General features: G+C 33.2%; 1 pseudogene; it reads left to right on the plus strand.

Annotated features, from left to right (window-relative positions):
* Positions 1 to 9,692: 9,692 nt before the first annotated feature.
* Positions 9,693 to 11,015, plus strand: LOC149399610 (bZIP transcription factor 44 pseudogene; annotated as a pseudogene).
* Positions 11,016 to 18,452: the final 7,437 nt, after the last annotated feature.

The raw sequence follows: 18,452 nt of genomic DNA on the forward strand, positions 1-18,452 counted from the left end.
TTGTGTTACTTTTCTTTCCCCAGCAAAAAGAAAAAGAAAAAGAGAACAAGGAAAGAAAAAAAAAAATAGAAGTCAATATAAGCACAAAGCTTTCTTTCTCGTTTCTTAGCATGGTGGTTTTGTTTCCTTCGTCACTATTGGCCTATAGTATTACACATTGATGGGCATTTGTTTATCAGATTTCATGTACTGTTGTCGGGTTATTAGGTCATCACACAAAGTTTATTCTATTATTATTAAGAGTGATTGATCGCCTTCTTCTATTTTGGGCTACTTTGAAATTATCTAATCAAGAGCCAAGACACGTCATGCATATATTATTAAATTTCTCTATTATTCAATTATCTCATTTATAAAACCCAGCAAAATTCTATATTCGTTTTGTTTTTCGTTATGTAGCTAGGCTTGGTTATATCTTGTTCTAGAACTAGTCAACTAGCCACTGCATATTAATTTTCCAATTTTTCTTTCTATTTTCCAATTTTAGAAATAGAAGTGTAACATAATTATAATTACATATATTTAGATTCTAGGAGCCAATTTAATGACAAATTTTAAAATAATGTCCAACTGTATATCTTTTGTTAATATATTTAAATTTGATATCTTTTAGGCTAATAGACTTTAGGAATATCACCAATTAGTCTTTAGACTTTTACTCTTAATTTAGGTTTTTCCACACTTCTCTTTATAGAGCAATGTTGTGCTAATTAGTTATATACAACCTTATAGTGAGTTGAAATTAGTATGGTAGCCTTGATCATTGGGTAGAGATTATGTTACTTTTGTCCTATACCTAGTTAAGTGAATGTGAGTGGAGTCTCATTCTAATTTATATTAGGATAAATTTCATGTTTTCCCCCTGAATTATAACATCTGTAATAATCTATATCCTATCTTTTAGTTTTTTACAACCGTTTCTCTTGAACCTTACAAATATTTTAACTTTATTTATTCCGTCTATTTTTGTAACAGAGTTATACACGTTTCAGTATATAAATGAGTTTAAAATAGAATTTATCAGTATACCCTTAATATATGCTATTAATACTTTTTTTAATCAAAATACTAATATTAATATATACATATGTATATATATATTGATTAATACAAATTTAAAACATCATTTCTCTCTTTTTTGAACATACAAAGAAAAAAAATGTATATAAAAAAAAAAGCAGACGCCCAAACACTTCGAATTAATGAGTCCATTTTATTCTTTTTTTAGTTATCTTTAAAAAATTATAATGTTCGTCGGTTTTTTTTTTTTAAACAAAGAGAGAGTAAATTATGTTAAATATTTATTTTTAATACTAATAATTATAAAAAAAATTGAAAATACGATTTTACTTTTAAATTCTATTAAATAATTGACGGATGACTTGTTTTGAAACAAACAAAAAATTCGAAGAGAATAATTGTAAAAAATAAAAAAGTTGTGTTACAATTGATGATGAAATTTATCCTTTACATTATTGCGAGCGTGTGGGAGAAGAGTTCGTGAGGCCATTATCAACAGTAGTGCACGTACGTAGTCAAATTCATTCAACCGATAAGAAGAGATCATGACATGATAATCTTTTTCTGGCTTTTTTAGGAGAGAGCAAATAAAATTTTACTTTTTGCAGAAAAACGCCCACCAGGCAAACAAATCCACTAGACGTAAACAAAGTAGAAAAACAACCTTTGCATTTCTAGGATTTTTTACTCTCTCTTTTTCTTTTTCTCTTTATTTTTTTTCTTTACTTTTTTTTGTTGAGTTTGACCTTTTGCTATGGCCCCAATGATCTATAGTCTCAACTGTCAACCGCACAAACCCACGAAGATATTACACATGCATACACGATCTCAATATTTTTTTGTCTTCTGAATAATGGTCCAATGCATATCCATATATATATATATATATATATATATATATATATGTATATATATATACATATATACATAAAGATATATTATGTTTGTGTATTGTAGTCAATTATCTTATTGACTAATTACAATTTTGAGCAATCAAAAGTACTTTTGATGAGAACTTTTTTTCCGATAAATAAATTGTTAGCCGTTTTTTAAATTTAACATTTGTAAACACGTGATATACTAGAAATAGTCACGTGCCTAGTCTTGGATGGACCAAAAATCACTATTCGAGATTCCAAATGACTCAAGAAAGTTTACAAAAAGCCCAAATCATCTGAAGGCTTCAAAAAATTTTTGAATCATATTTTGGGAAAAGAAAACACTCTTCAAGATTTCAAAGGGCTCTAAAAAGGTTAGGACAAAGGTCAACACATCTAAGAGCTTCAGAGGATCCTTGAACCGTGTAGTGGGTCGATGAGAGTTTCCTCTTACTAAGTGAAGAGCATGAGAATTGATTTCTCAAGCTCTGTGACACTTTTAGATAGGAAAATGTAATTAGCCTTGATTTGCAAGAAAAAGTATTTTTGAGTAAATATTTCTTCTCACATTCTAGAGAGAATGGAAAAATATGATTTTTCTTTATTTTTTGGTGAGAGAGATGAGATGAGATGAGATGAGAGAAATTGTTAGTCTTTTTCTTGTGGGGTTCTTTTCTCTTTGTTTTTTTTGTCTCAAGTGTTCATGTAGAACCAAGAGAGATATATGTACTTGGGCGAGCATATTTGCTTGTGGGCAAGTGAAATGTGCTCCCAGGCGGGAAGGAAAGTCATATGGGCGATGATATGGCGAGAAGGTTTCTTTTTTAGGCGAATGACGTGGCAGGAAGTGCTCCAGGGCGAAAATCTCTTGGGCGGATGACAGTGTGGGTGGGTGCGTGTCATCGTGTACAAGAGAGCTGGGTTGGTGATGTGGCGAATGCAAAATATATGCACGTTCACTGGTATTCAAATTTGTGGCTCTTCTGTGGGGAATGAACACCAACCACTAGAACTTTGGTCTTTTGTTAATTTAGAGAAAATTTAAAATAACAATTTTGGAAAAGAGATTATTCCTGAACTATGACATCCTCGATACTTTTGGACCAAAATTCAATATATCAAAATTAATATAAAAAATAATATGACTTCTTTATATTTGTTAGTACAAAACTACCCTCAATGAAATATGTTTTTTCTTTTATATTTCGTCTGTCTATTTTATTTACATTATCGTCAGTAATCTACATGATTTATTGACATTGTCGATATTATGGTTTTTGTTTTTGAAAACTTGGAAAATCTGCAAAAAAAAATTATTCAAGCGAACTAAACGAAAATCAACTACACATTCGAAATCAATAATCTCGTTTCCACTAGGACAAAAAACGTTATCCGGTGCGACGAATGTCGCACCGAATACTTCAAATGTCGCACCTAAAAGTTTATTAGGTGCGACGGCGTCGCACCGGATAACCCGTAGCAAAAGGCATTAGGTGCGACATGTCGCACCTAATAGTCATACCTCTAGGTGCGACATATCAGGTGCGACAATGTCGCACCTAATATGTTTTTTAAATTAAAAAAAAATTACAAAATCACAAATAGAGGGGGGGGGGATGCTGATCGATCCAGGCGGCGGGGCGGGGGGCTGGTCCAGGCGGCGGTGAGGCGGGCGGGCAGGGAGCTGGTCCAGGCTGCGGTGGGGCGGGGTGGGGGGCTGGTCCAGGCGGCGGTGAGATATAGAGAGAGAGAGATGGAGACGTACCAGGATGGGCCGACAGCGGCGGAGCGGGGAAGGACGGCGGCGGGGGCTGGCTGAGAGAGAGGGAGCTTGTGAGACGGTGAGAGAGAGAGAGTGAGTGAATGTGTGAAAAAATGAGAAAATTCGGGTTTAAAACCCTAATAATCATATTGGTTGCGATAATGTCGCGCCCAATATGAAATCCCAGATCCAAAAAAAAATTCGGCGGGATTCACTGACAAATTTAATTTTAAAACTCATTGGGTGCGACATTTGTCGCACCTAAAGGTATTAGGTGCGACAATTTCATATTAGGTGCGACATTGTCGCACCGAATAACACTAAACATTAGCGAAATTTTTAGTCATCCGGACGAGTATCCGGTGCGACTTGTCGCACCTAATATGGGCTTAGGTGCGACTATTAGGTGCGACATGTCACACCTAATACCCTTCCGCACCCAATATGTTAATTTGTAGTAGTGTTCGAATCTCTCTCCATTTACCGGTGAAGATTTCAATTTATTTGTCATGGCTTTAACTTTAGGGTTTGAATCGGGTTTTGGTGTTTTTTTGTCATTTGGGACGGAGAAGAACAGAAGAAGAAGAAATCATGACGGAGAAGAAGAGGAATTGGCGTAGAGGCGAAGAGAGAGAGAGAGAGAGAGAGAGAGAGAGAGAGAGAGAGCGATTTATGTCCATATCAACGTGTTTCACGATTCTACTCCCTCCAAAACCTCGTATATACCTAATAATTTGGAAAATCTGGGAAAAAAAATTGATTTTAAGAATCTGGATATTCGTTTGAAGATTTATTGACATTTTTTTTTCTTTTTATTGACATCAATATCAATAAATCTTCAAACGATTCTGGAAAATTCTTTGAAGATTTATTGACATCGATGTCAATATATTTTCTCTATGTCAATAAATATTCAAAGAATTTGGTCTGTTGAAGATTTATTGACATGCATAAACTTTATTGACAACGATATCAATAAATCTTCAAATAATTTTCCAGATTCGTTTGAAGATTTATTGACATTTATGTCAATAAAAAAATAAAATGTAAATAAATCTTCAAACCTTTTTTTTTCTTCAGATTTTCAAAATTTTCATTTTTTTTTACTTTACATACCAAATAAAAAATGATTTATAATTTTGTTTTTGTGACTATTAAGTAAATAACAAAATTAAATACAAAAGAAAATAAAATGATACTTAACTAAGGGTATTTTTGTAGTTACATATATATGAATGTCATATTTTTGGACTACTTTAAATAGGAATAATCCTTTTTGGAAAAAGCTGACCCATCGTAAATAAAGAGCAGATTAAGCCATTTATGGCATTTCGCATCTCTATAAGGGAATATACTATCGATTTCGAGTAATTGGATCAATATATATAGAAAAGGAGAGGAAAGTTCAAGAGGATTCCTATGGAAGTAGAGATATTAGGTGAAGAAAAATATTAAATTATAATGAGTCGGTTTCTTGCTTAAATTTAGTTGGAACGGTGACAAGTACACAGATTTGTAATACCACTATTTGCTCTCTCTCTTTTTTTTCTTTTCTCAATACGATTAATCAAAGATAATTATGAACTTGGCAAATAGAATCTCTAGATAGGGCTTATGCCGTATCAAGGCATGAGGTTTCCAAGATTTAATCAACAGGTCAACTAAAAAACTGAAATATTATAGGTTGCAAAAAAAAGTAAAAGCCAACAGCACCGCCAGCCAAATATTCCATCGCATGTATCTCCATGTGCCGTTTTCATTCGCCACAAAAATAAAATAAAATAAAATAAAATAAGAAGACAATTTCGATTGTGAAATATTTAAGCAAATTGGCTCGAGTTCAAAATAAAACACATAACATTGTAAATGATTGATATCTGATTTCTGCACTAAATGGCTCGCGTGAAGTATTTTGGCATTTTATTTTATAAGATGTGATTATTATTTACATATGTTTCTTGGATTGGACGATAACAAAACTGAGTAGAGATCTTAAACTCGGAAGCGTTGTTCTACATACAAGAAGGATGTGTCGGAGGAGCAGAAGAAGACGAGGGGTATAATTATCAATAATCAAAGACGGAGCTATCTATCAGAGGCATTTTATCATTTTTTAAAATCAAGTAATTATGTCACTAAAAGTTTGTGAACAGCTAAATAGCTAATTTTTCGTGAATTATAAATAAATAGTTATTCGGATTATATTTTATTATGAGAACAATTTGAACATCGTATATATACACGGTTTATTATATAAATTTGGATATTAAAGTAAATTTGACCACGAAAAAGGCATGACTATTTACTTATAATTAACAAATTTGGGTATATAGTAATTTTATAAATGTTTATAAAGGTATATATCTATCATTTTTATATATTATCCCAAATTTTAAAATTTTAACTTTATCCCAATTTTTTTTATATATATATTTAGCTAAAAAAATATATAATTTAATTTATTTTCTTACACATCCGTAAGAGGTACTCATGTTAGTACTACCCCTTCTTCTCTAACACATTCATAATATTGGGTGACACACTAAAGAACCATTTGGAAATCGAGGCATGACTACCATTCGAGGCTCATCAAAAGATCATTAGCGAGGTGGCTTGTTTTCCTTAATTATTTAAACATATTTAGTTTATGTTATTATTTAGTAGTTTATTTTAGTTTTTAAGGTTTGATATGTAAACGAAAACCTTGTTGTAATATTTTTTTTAATTACAGCACATGGATACACGACCAGTTATAATGGAGAAATATTATTTCATTAATCATTCGTCTCCTTTAGGTCAAGTTAATTATATAAGCTATATATGTATTTGTATTTTACACATTGAGTTTCAAAATTGTTTAGAGAGGAAGAAATACATTAATGAGCAAGACCAACCAATGATCCAGTGTTCTAGGCAGGCCAGGGTATGGACTTATATGGATTTCCATGTTCCCTTTTGTTGTTCTTTTGTTTGCATTATAATGCCAGTTGGCTTCTACTACTCGTGGCCGGTTGGTAGGACCTGAAATCCGGGCCCTTTTTTACCACGATCTTTATAATTATTCCACCATCTTTTTTTTTTTTTTTTTTATAAATTTCTCTTATAGTAAAGTCGACAGAAATGCATGTGCTAACTGCTAAATGGTACGGCCGAGATTTGCAGAATTAGATTTAGGCATAAAGTCACGTCCATTCCATAACGTTGTGTGGGACACTTTTACAGTGAAAAAGCCTCTCTCTCTCTCTCTCGTGCGTATTTTATCGGGAAAATAACAAACATATATGTTGCCCCTTGAGCCAGTGTCGCCGGATCAGGTGGATTCGATTTCGTCCATAACCTCGTTTTCAGTGTGGTTTTACACTTCGTAGTTTAATTATCATGCCATGCACTTCCTTTTAATCAATTTTATAACGGTATCTAATTGTACTACTTGTAAGTTGTAACTGCAAACCTAACCCCACTAATATACACCCCAATTTTATTTTTCACATGCATATCAATTGGCATATAATTGAACCTAAAAAGCTGAGTTCTCATATATTTATGTACTAAAAAGCTGAGTTCTCATATATATTATGAACCTAAAAGCTCAAGGACCATGGAAAAAATACACTATTTCCTTAAGTTAAATGCAAAATCTGCTGAGCATAACCTAAAATAATTGAGAAAATGGCGGGATCAAATTACTTTAGTTGCCTCCATTGCTATAAAAATATTTATTTAATTATTTTAATATAAACATTTTTAACCTAAGGAAGGCCTTTGAATAAAAAAAAAAATAGAAACTCGTTTATAGATACTATATTCCAATCAAATCCTCAATTACTTTTTAGAATAAAAAGAATTTAAATAATCAATTTTCATTCTAAATGAAAACAAGTACATATCTAATTCATATAGGATAATTGCGTCCCTCCACAATTCTCTCACATAATATACACTAGCTTTCATTGCCATATTACTAAAGGACTCCGTTACATCATTATACACGATATGCTTATAAGCCATTAGACAAAAAAAAAATTAAAATTCCTTTATTTTTCTTTGAATTTTGATTTGATTAGTTTGAAGTAGTGCGGGCAATTTCCAACCAGTCTGTCTCTTCCACCACAAGCGAACAGTTTCTAGTGGAACTTTGAGGTTTTATAAAATAGTATATTAAAATTGTTATTTTTTTTCTTCTTTTTTTTAGAGAAACCATTATTATTGTGATTGCAGAATGGCATAATAACAAATTTTGCAATGATATGCGCGTGCGCGTGAATACGGTTTGTAGTATATATTTGCGTATGTAGTTACTAGTAACTAGTAAAGTGGCTCACGAATCTCAACTAAGTAGACAATATAATAGGAAGAAAGATAAAATATAATTCTACGTCACAAAGTTTTGTTTTTCAATCTCATGTTACATAGTAGATCTTACGTTAGAGATTTAACCACAAATTAGGAAATAATAACATAAAAACTGAGGAAGAGATGAAGACATTGAGAAAAAAAAGGAAGAATAATAAGTAGAAGACATAGAAAGTGCTAAGACAAAAGATGATAACAATAAAAAGAAAAAGAAAACATATTAAAGCAAATAATATTATTGTTACAATAAATTGTTCTGCATGATAGGCTTTAAAAAAATAGTTTTGAAAAACATTTTGCATGATGCTCTTATTTTAGACATTGTTGTGTAAATGAATTTCACCACGGAAGAACTCCATATTAATAATTTCTTTATTTTACATTTATAATATTTTGCACGACGATTTTTTTAATAAACCTCGTGCAAGATAAATTCACCGCATCAAACTTGTGAATTTATGACTGCAGATTCCGTACAATTGTTAAATGCTACTTGGATGAAGGTTTTAATAAATTGTTGTGCAAATAACTATGCATAGGTTCGAATGAGTCTATTTTAAAATCAGTGTGCAAACTATTGAAAAATCAATAACAAACCCTTACGTGTGTGCAAACCATGAGATATTATCTAGTCCAAATTTTGTGGATGATAAGCTTTCATCGAGGATTATTCTTTTTATGATTTGATTTGCACTAATATCTTCGACCAGTTTATTCTAAAAAAACCCTAGCGGCGTCATCCAGTTTATCGACCTATAAGAAAGCCGAGAGTTCCGTCTAAGATGTCTTTTTTGCGTTGTGAGATTTCCATGCTTGAGTGATCACGAAGAGATGAAAATTAGTTTTGTGTGTTTTTATGAGTAAATCTTTGTCTTGTGCTTTTAATTTATATGTGATTTGTGCAAAGATTGAGTTAGTTCTGCGACCTTATTTAGGAGCTTGTAAGAATACTTGAGTGAGTTTTGAGTAATCCATTCAGATAAGACCGATGTACTATTTCCATGAATTTGTTATAACTACTCATTTCAATTCTTTTTAAGATTTTAGCTCAAATTTTATTTTTATTAAAAAAAATTATCCAATGGTCTGTAGCAAATTAATTTAATTTAATTTATTGTGGACCGATAGACTTTTTTTTAATAAGACGAAATTTAAGCTACTTTTTAAAATGAAGATGGATTATTAGACTATTAATTTAATTGCTCTGTGCTATTTCTCTATCTTTATTTAGTAAATTTTCTTTCGAGTAGACAAGTTTCCACTAGACATAATTGTGATTACACTAAAGTGGATTGACAATTCTGTGTGCTATTTAGTTTACACAATTTTCAATATTGTGACACTACTTGTTCAATATTATGTGGGAAATTTTATGTTACACAATTTCACTTTGGAATATAGTGTTGGTAAGAGATAGGGCCATATGGGTATTTTGATGAACGGCAATTCAATATTCCATTTGTTTAAGTTGGGTTGTCAAGCGCATATACGTAGTTAAATAAATAAAAGTGATTACGTAAATAAATAAATAAAATAAAGCCATTTTTTTTTTTTGATAAAAAATAAAGCCATTTACTTTATTTTTCCCCGACTATTATAATCTCGGTGACATCTTTTCCACAATTATTAAAAGAGCAAGTGGACATATTTTTGGCCTATATATATTCAGCCATTAACGCCTTCTCAAAACCTGATCTTCCTCTTCCCCTCCTCCTCTAATTCTAAACTACTCTCCAATTTTCTCTCTCTTCAATTTCATTCCCATTCAGTTCATCAGATCTCCCTCTAATTCCCTTCAGTCAATTCCTCCTCATCTTCTTCCCTTTTCCTTCTTCCATTTATATACAGTCTTGTTAATTTAAGACACAATATTATTGATGATTATAATCAAAGGAATAAATCACCACCATGTCACCTATACTGAGTGAAGTCCTTCTCTTTGGGTATATGATAAATTCTAGCCTCCGCCGTAGGACCCACCTCGTTCAATCCTTCTCCGTCGTCTTCCTCTACTGGTTCTACGTCTTCTCATGAACACCAAACCCCGAAACCCTTAATTTACTACCCGTTTAATCATCAACCCTTTATTTCATTTTTTTTTTTTATTTTACGTATTTCATTATTATTATTATAAAACTTAATATATATATATATATGGGTTCATCTACTACTACCACGGGTGGGGCGTCGTCCGGTACGTCCGAGGGCATCGAGCAGACGGTCCACGTGGCGGTGGACCAGAGGAAGAGGAAGAGAATGCTGTCCAATAGGGAATCGGCACGTAGGTCGAGGATGCGGAAACAGAAGCACCTCGACGGGCTAGCGTCACAGGCGGGTGAGCTAAAGAAGGAGAACGCCCAGATCTTGAGGGGCCTGAACGTGACGGCCCAGCTCTACGCTCGGGTCGAGGCCGAGAACTCCGTCCTCAGAGCCCAAATGGCTGAGCTCACTCACAGACTGCAATCGCTAAACGACATAACGGATTGCATCAGCAATACCGCTTCGGCGACAGCCAATATTCATGACACTATTATAAATAACTGCTTGTCGTTTGAGGACCCCGTAATCCCTGAACAGTTTTTTGACCATGGAGATTTTAATGTGATGATGATGATGATGAACAACCCTTGGAATTCTATCCCTATGAACCAGCCTATCACGGCCTCCGCGGATCAGATGTACTAAAAAGAATAAGACAAGAAGAAATTTGGATCGTGTTATTAATTGGTTTGTGATTTTAATTAGTTTGGATCTTTGTTGCCATAGCTAGCTTGTAAATTGTGATTAATTATGAGTAGCAAGTTGGTTGAGCGATGGAGAGTTGAAAACATTACGCAATCTCATGAGGAGTTGTTATTATGGGGTAGAGATTAGAGATATACCATTTGTGGTTTGCAGAAAAACTCTATGTGCTAGCTAGCTGGATTATGTGTCAAGTGGTGTACTATATCATTGTGTTTTTGTCTCCATTGAATAAAATAACTCTACTCCATTATTGAACATCTCTCTCTCTCTCTCTCTCTCTCTCTCTCTCTCTCTCTCTCTCTCTCTATTATATTCATATAATTATTATAGTTTTTTCTCCAATACAAGACAATCGCTAGTTCCCATCCCATATGAATTTATAAGTTTTTGTTAAAAATTTGATGGCCGGTTTTCCATTTTGTAGTTTCATAAAAACAGAATAATGGAAATCATTTCAAAATATGAAGTATATATTATTGTATTATTAATAAAAATATACATATTATATACTCATACTTATATATCCCTGAATTTGATATTCCTCGTAAACTTATAACATTCTCAGAGATATGACCCAAATTTAATGGTATATTACATTTTAGCATCTATCTTAGTTTTGTATGCACGGCCCACATATCTTAAATTTTTAATGACTTATTTTATTTGATGGCCGGTGTTCCAATTTGTAGTTTCATAAAACAGCAGAATAATGGAAACCACTTCAAAATATGAACTATATATTATTGTATTATTCATAAAAATATACATATTATAAACACATACTTATATATTCCTAAATTTAATATTTCTCTTTTAACTTATAACATTCTCAAAGATATGACTCAAAATTCATGGAATATTACATTTTAGCATCTATCTTAGTTTTGTATGCACCGCCCATATATCTTAAATTTTTAGTGACTTATTTTATATGTCAATAGAAAAGGTTTTTACGATTTTATCATATATGTCTTTTTTAATTCCGTCGAAAATCGATTTTATGATACAAACGCTTATGACCTCCCTCTCTATGTCATGCGGTAATCCCTGAGGAGCGAACGGCTTATATATAACAATAGGGAATTGGAGGTAGCATTCCACCGATTTTGGTGTTCTTTATTACCAACTCGTGTTGTCGGTACGGAAAATCTTTTTATCCTTTTTATTCTAAAGATAAATTCATTTGCATGAGAATCATTCTAAGAATCAACAGAAGAAAGTGGGAAAAAATTGGAAGTACCAAAATTTCATAACTCGTGGACTCTAGTACAAAAATAATAACGATTATTCTATCATAACTAAATTTAGACCATTTAAATATATATATATATATATATATATATATAAATTCAAAGGGCGTATGTAATATGTATGCAGTGTTAATTATTCACGTAGAATTGTGAAAGGTATTTTCGTGAATAATACGTAAAACTAAGAGAATGTGGACAGAGAATTTGAAAATAGAATAATTATTAGCCTAGTGGACCTCTGAATAGTGTCATAATATATATTATGCGATAGATAAATGAAAAGTATTTGAATTGTTAAGGGATTATATTATTAGGCCTGGGACGTGTATCAAAGCCAGAGAATTGATTGGCGAGTGTTTCCTTTTATTTTATTATTTTCCATATTGGTGGGTCCCACATCGAAAGATAATTAAGTAAAGTAAGTAAAGGATTATTTCATTTGGTAAAAATGTGTGCGGCCCTTCTGAACCGTTGGGCTGATAAGACAGTATGGGCGGACTAAGTTTCGGACCCACCCGTATCACCACACCGCCAAATGGGATACATATAACTATCTTTTTTGCTATTATAACTGTTTCTTTCTTAATTTACCAAGATAATGAACTATGAAAAGGAGGAAACTTGAGCTTAATTCGTACCTACGTCTTTACAATATAGTCATAATATAACACATGTGTCCTGCTTGAGTTATTCTTTTAATTTATAGAAATTTCGACTAAAATTTTAACATATGAAATTTAAATGGACTAGATACCTAATTCTTTCAATAAAGAAACCGAAAAGCTAGTGATATGAAAATCAAATTTGTAACCATGCGTGTTATATGAGATTTTATGTTCCAATTATTACAAATAATGATTAGATATACATATATACATATATATATATATATATATATATATAAGTGGTGGAGTTCCTTTGTAAATTGTAAACAACATTGTTAACAAGGTAATATATGAAGTGGCTCAAAACATGATAAACTTTTGTTAAACTATTTATATGTATATCAGTAACAAGAAACAAAATTAGAAATGGAAAAAAAAATGACTGGATGGAGACTGTGATTGAGTAGCAGTATAGCATAATATACAAATTACAATATAGAGCATAAAACATGTATAACAATTAAGTAATACTATCTTTAATTAACCTGTCAAAAACAGAAACAATTTCCTTTGGAATTATTGCGAGCTCAATTATTTTGGTTCTGGGCCCTCATACTCTTGTCCTCTTTCTTATTGTCTGTTGGAGAGTTCAATCAGCTGATGTCACACATGTAAATACATAGTAATAATATTACTATCTATATAGACGCTTCGTACATAGCTATTGAGATAAACGATTAATAAATGCGATTTAATGAAAGAAACAGAGATTGGCGTATATGGTTACTTGATTAATTATTATTTTTTTTTTTTTAAAAAGGTTACTTGATTAATTATTAGCGGTGTCGATTATTTGGTACTTTGATGTTATTATTATTATAACAGTTACTTCCATTTGGAAATGGGAACGTGTCGTGTGATGAAAGCGTGCACATAGCCAACAAATTATGAATCTAGTGTTTTTTTTTTTTTTTTTTTTTTTTTTTTTTTTTTTTTTTTAGATAAATTATGAATCTAGTTTAGTCGAGAGGCATTTTTGGCTTCATTCTATTTGTATATGCTTTTAATAATTTGTCTCTTTTTTTTTTTTTGGCGTATCGCAAGTTCGCAACTACCCAACTGATCATTAATCAGATATTTATATCCTTTATATATTAACCAGGCAAAGTAATTTTTAAACAATAAAACAAGTTCACATTCATATATATGTTTATTTTGCTCACAATTAATTCACATATATGCTTGACATTACATATCAGCACTTTATAAATGCATCACCGAAAAGCTAGTCTGATTTTACAATAGTGTTAATATTAATCAGGTATATTAATTCATGGACGTTCATGTGCATCACAATAGGAAAGGTTAGGCAGAGAATCATCACACTTTAGGCCGACAATTACAAAAATAGGTGACCTTCTTCTACTTCAATAAAATGTAGGTTTAAAAGTCTATGTAATAGTTCCAAGCCTGAAATTAATTTTGTGTGTACTTTATGCTTATTAAGTAGCTCTGCGTAATCACCTCATATCTTAATTAAGAAGAAAGCGTAATTGAGTTATAGCTTTATTAGAAAAAGTTATGCATGACTGTTTAACATACATTGTTGCGTAATTCTCGCACATGCAAGTGCATGTAGTCGCAAAAGTAGTAATTCGCAAGAGCGAATCGATCACACGAGAACTAAGCTAAATTAAAGATTCAAATTTCACGAGCACGAAGGGAACTTAGGAAAATGTTGTTGAATGGTTGTAACAAAATTTATAGAAAAGTAAATAAATAAATAAACTAAGAGAAACGGGTTGTACGAACTGAGAGAAGTAAAGACTATGGCTTCAGGAGCTCATTCTACGGTTTGGATTCATGAAAATTACGCACGATTATTATCATTCACACTTTGCTAATCACACTCACGTTAATCGTATCACTAAATCTCCCTCGAGCATCAAGGAACCTAAACTCATGCCAGAGTTTTATCTCTCTATATTAACTCCTAAAAAGCAAGGCAAGCAATGAACACAAAAGCATACACACGATTCTATAACAACCTATCTCTATATCTAGCATACGAATGTATTATAGTAATTCAAATCAAGCACACTAACAACCTAATCTTTTTCAAGTATTAAATTGAAATATGAATCATGCACAAGATAGCTACTCTTATACAGGCATTAAACATAGACTTTAACTAAACAAAGCGACAAGAGCGATAACAATTTTCCACTATTATACTATGGAATCCATAACCGTTTCATAATCTCGCTACACCATAGTCCTTAGGGGGTTTAGTTCATGGTGATAAGAAGAATAGAGATAGACGAAGAAGATGAACAACTCAAAAACAAATAAACAAAAGACTTGATTTTCATTAATAAAAACTGGAGTTCAAGAGATTAAAGGAAGAAGAATGAAACTGTGAAATAATGATGAACGAAATTGATGAAGACGGAGCTTCAATCTCTGTCTCTCCAAAAAGCTCTCCGGTAGCCAAACAACCTAAGAAAAATACTAATAAGAATTAATTCATTTTTTACCCCCTGGACTCGTACCTCGATTACGTTTCACCCCCTGGACTCGGAAAATGTTGCAAAACTAATCTCAGAACTTAAACACGTGTTACAACTTGCCACTTCCGTCAGTATTTGGACGTTAAATTTAACTTTTTGATGACGTGGCAATATTTTAAAGGGTATAAGAGTATTTTCAATTATTTTAAATACTTTTAATATTTAAATATTGTTATTTTAAATACTTTCAATTATTTTCAGTTAAACTAAAATAAAGAATCGCATTTTCTCTTACGTAATTGACTCTATCACTATCTCGCTGAAGCCACCACCGTGTGAGCAAGCTTCCATGGCGTCTCTGCTGGTAAATGGCATTTCGAGCTTTGCTCCACAACCCACTTCGGAATCGCCAAAATTCCCAAAAGGGTTTCACCCAGTACTCGAAATATCGAAGCTTTCGACCCCCAAATCCTCGCCCGCGAGAAGAAAAAGGGCTTTTAGGGTTCGTTCAGATGTCGGGTACGACCAGGGGACTCTGACCACGATTCGGCCTCTTCTTCGCCAAGTAAGCTCTCAACTTCGACCAGCTCTCTGGAGACTCTCTGGCCGGGTTGCTACAGTTTGGGAAGGGACAGATTCCGACGGAGCTTTAGGCGGAGACGAAAGTCTGGTTGATGGCCACGGCGGGGCTCCGGCTGGTTGATTCGCGTGTCCGGGGTCAGATTTTGGATTCGTGATGTAGAGCGATTAGGGATTTTGGGTTCAAGTTCAAAGACGATTGGGCTTCGATGATCACTGGTATCTCCCTCGTCATCTCTCGGGACCGACAATCCTGGCGGCGGCGGAGGCGGGCCAACCATCGCATCCTCGTCTTCATCACCGTCCCCTACCACCAGCGGCGGCCGCGGAGGTTCGACCACAACACCACCGGCGTCGTCCTTCTCCTCTTCAGCTGGACCTCGGGCGACGCCGATTCTAGGGTTCCGGTCGGGGTTTTTGGGGCTACGAAGCGAGTCGAGCCAGACCTTCGAGGAAGTAGATCTCTGTTTCTCTGCCTCTCACTCTCTTCTTCCTCTTCTTCTTCTTCTTCTTCTTCTTCTTCTTCTTCTTCTTCTTCTTCTTCTTCTTCTTCTCCTCTTCTGAATCCTCTCTCGAAAGATGGCGACGGAGAAGAAGAGGAAGAGTTGTTGTTGGAGCTTCTCTGTCTCGTGGGTCTCGTTGTTGGTGAAGAAGACGCAAAGAAATGGGACGGCGAAAGAATGACCTCTGTCATGGCTGGCTATGAATTGAATAAGTCTCTGGTTTCACTGCCTAAATCGATCGGCGAGATCTCGTCTCTCACAGCTCTGATCATATTCGAAGGAGTAATCGAGGAGCTTCACTTTCCTCTGTTTTTTTTTATCTCAGGTTGACTGGTGAGTTGGAAAATGCAGAGAAGAAAAGAAAGAGAGAGAGAGAGCCGAGAGAGAGAGAGGAGAGAGATAAGAAATGAAATATTTATTTTTTTAACAATTAATATATCTAATAACAATATTTAAATATTAAAAGTATTTAATATAATTGAAAAATACTCTTATACCCTTTAAAATATTGCCACGTCATAAAAAAGTTAAATTTAACGTCCAAATACTGACGGAAGTGGCAAGTTGTAACACGTGTTTAAGTTCTGAGATTAGTTTTGCAACATTTCCGAGTCCAGGTGGTGAAACGTAATCGAGGTACGAGTCCAGAGGGTAAAAAAGGAATTAATTCTACTAATAAAGCAAAAGAAGTATTTCTAGGTTACATAGGTAGGATTTATATGTTTCTAGCCTAATTCTGGAGTCACAGGGCCATTTAAAGAGATCCAATGACTTAGATTTAATATAAAAAAAAACGCGTGATCAGCATCTCAAATCGGCTCCAGCGCGCCGCCATGGTCAAGTGTCGCGGTACATCGCGCCACGCTAAATAACCGTCGCGCCGCTCTTCTGAATGGGAATGACCGCCATCTGTGAGGGGTTTTTATGACGCCGCGCTAGTGTCTTATGGCGCAGCCCTGATGATTATAGCGCCGTGATGGGTCCATTTCCAGCGGTGACTTTCTTCATAAACCTCACTTTTGCTCCGTTTCGTCTCCTGTTTGCTGCGAAAATGACTTCTTAAGCTTTTTTACTCTTTTGTACCTATAAATCATCAAAAACATACTAAAAACTATCAAAGACACTCGAGAACTCGCTCGATTTAAGCCGAAGAATAGGAGTTTTACACGTAATTAACGCAACTATCATACAATAAGAAAATCTGATGAAAGTGAAGCCATATATGCTCGTTGAATTCTTTTGCTTATATTAAAAAAAAAGTATACAATTTGTTATTCCATGAAATATAATGAAGGGTTATAAAGGCTTTGATTAATTTATGTCATAGCTTGAATGATCGGCCATGAGTTATTACACCGTGGACTAATTTAATATGTTACGTGTGGCTAACTTTATACTAATATAAGTTTGATTGCATGATTGCATCATACATATATACAGACACACACAACACACACACACACACACACACACACACACACACACATATATATATATATATATATATATATATATATATATATATATATATATATCTGAATTCAATATGCAACTCGTGATTCATGAAAAGTTAGGCAAAAGATGGTAAGAGTGTATACGTGGCCATTCGAGTCCTGATACGAAGTATAATGTATAAAGTTGTTGTCCCTTGCGGCATACTAATGGGTATAATGTATAGTAGAAAAAAATGGGTGTCAATGTGATAATGGGTTGTTTTTAGATTATTATTTACACAGGAGGCGCGAGCAATTAAGTTATGCAAGAAAAGAAAAACTATTTTATTCTTCGTAAAGTGTACTGATATGTAAATTAATTGGATCAAATGTTCCTAAAATTGAATTTTTATTTTTTATTTTTAAAAGTATAATTATTATAAATATAACAGTAGATATGTCACTAAATCTAAAATTTGTGACATATATATCAACAAACTTTAGATTTGTTGATATATATTTACATTTTTCGTTATTATATATTTAGTTGATTTTGAGAAAAATATATAATTTTATTAATATTCAGATCTAAATCCGCAAGGAAGTCAATATCAGAGTATTATTAGCTACCATGAGCTTGATATATTAGTCATTCAATTTCACATGGTCTTCGAGATTTGATTTTATTCAATTTTATTTTATTAGTCATGTATCACTTGATATATTATCAAATTTCATATTAATGTGAGGTCTACGAGTGCGGAGCTAGGAATTTCAATGATGAGCAAATTTGAAACAAAAATTTTAAAAAAGG

The sequence above is a fragment of the Urtica dioica genome, chromosome 4 (genome assembly GCF_054948205.1).
Source record: "Urtica dioica subsp. dioica isolate 48M chromosome 4, U.dioica_male_clone48M_v1_H2, whole genome shotgun sequence".
NCBI lineage: Eukaryota > Viridiplantae > Streptophyta > Magnoliopsida > Rosales > Urticaceae > Urtica > Urtica dioica.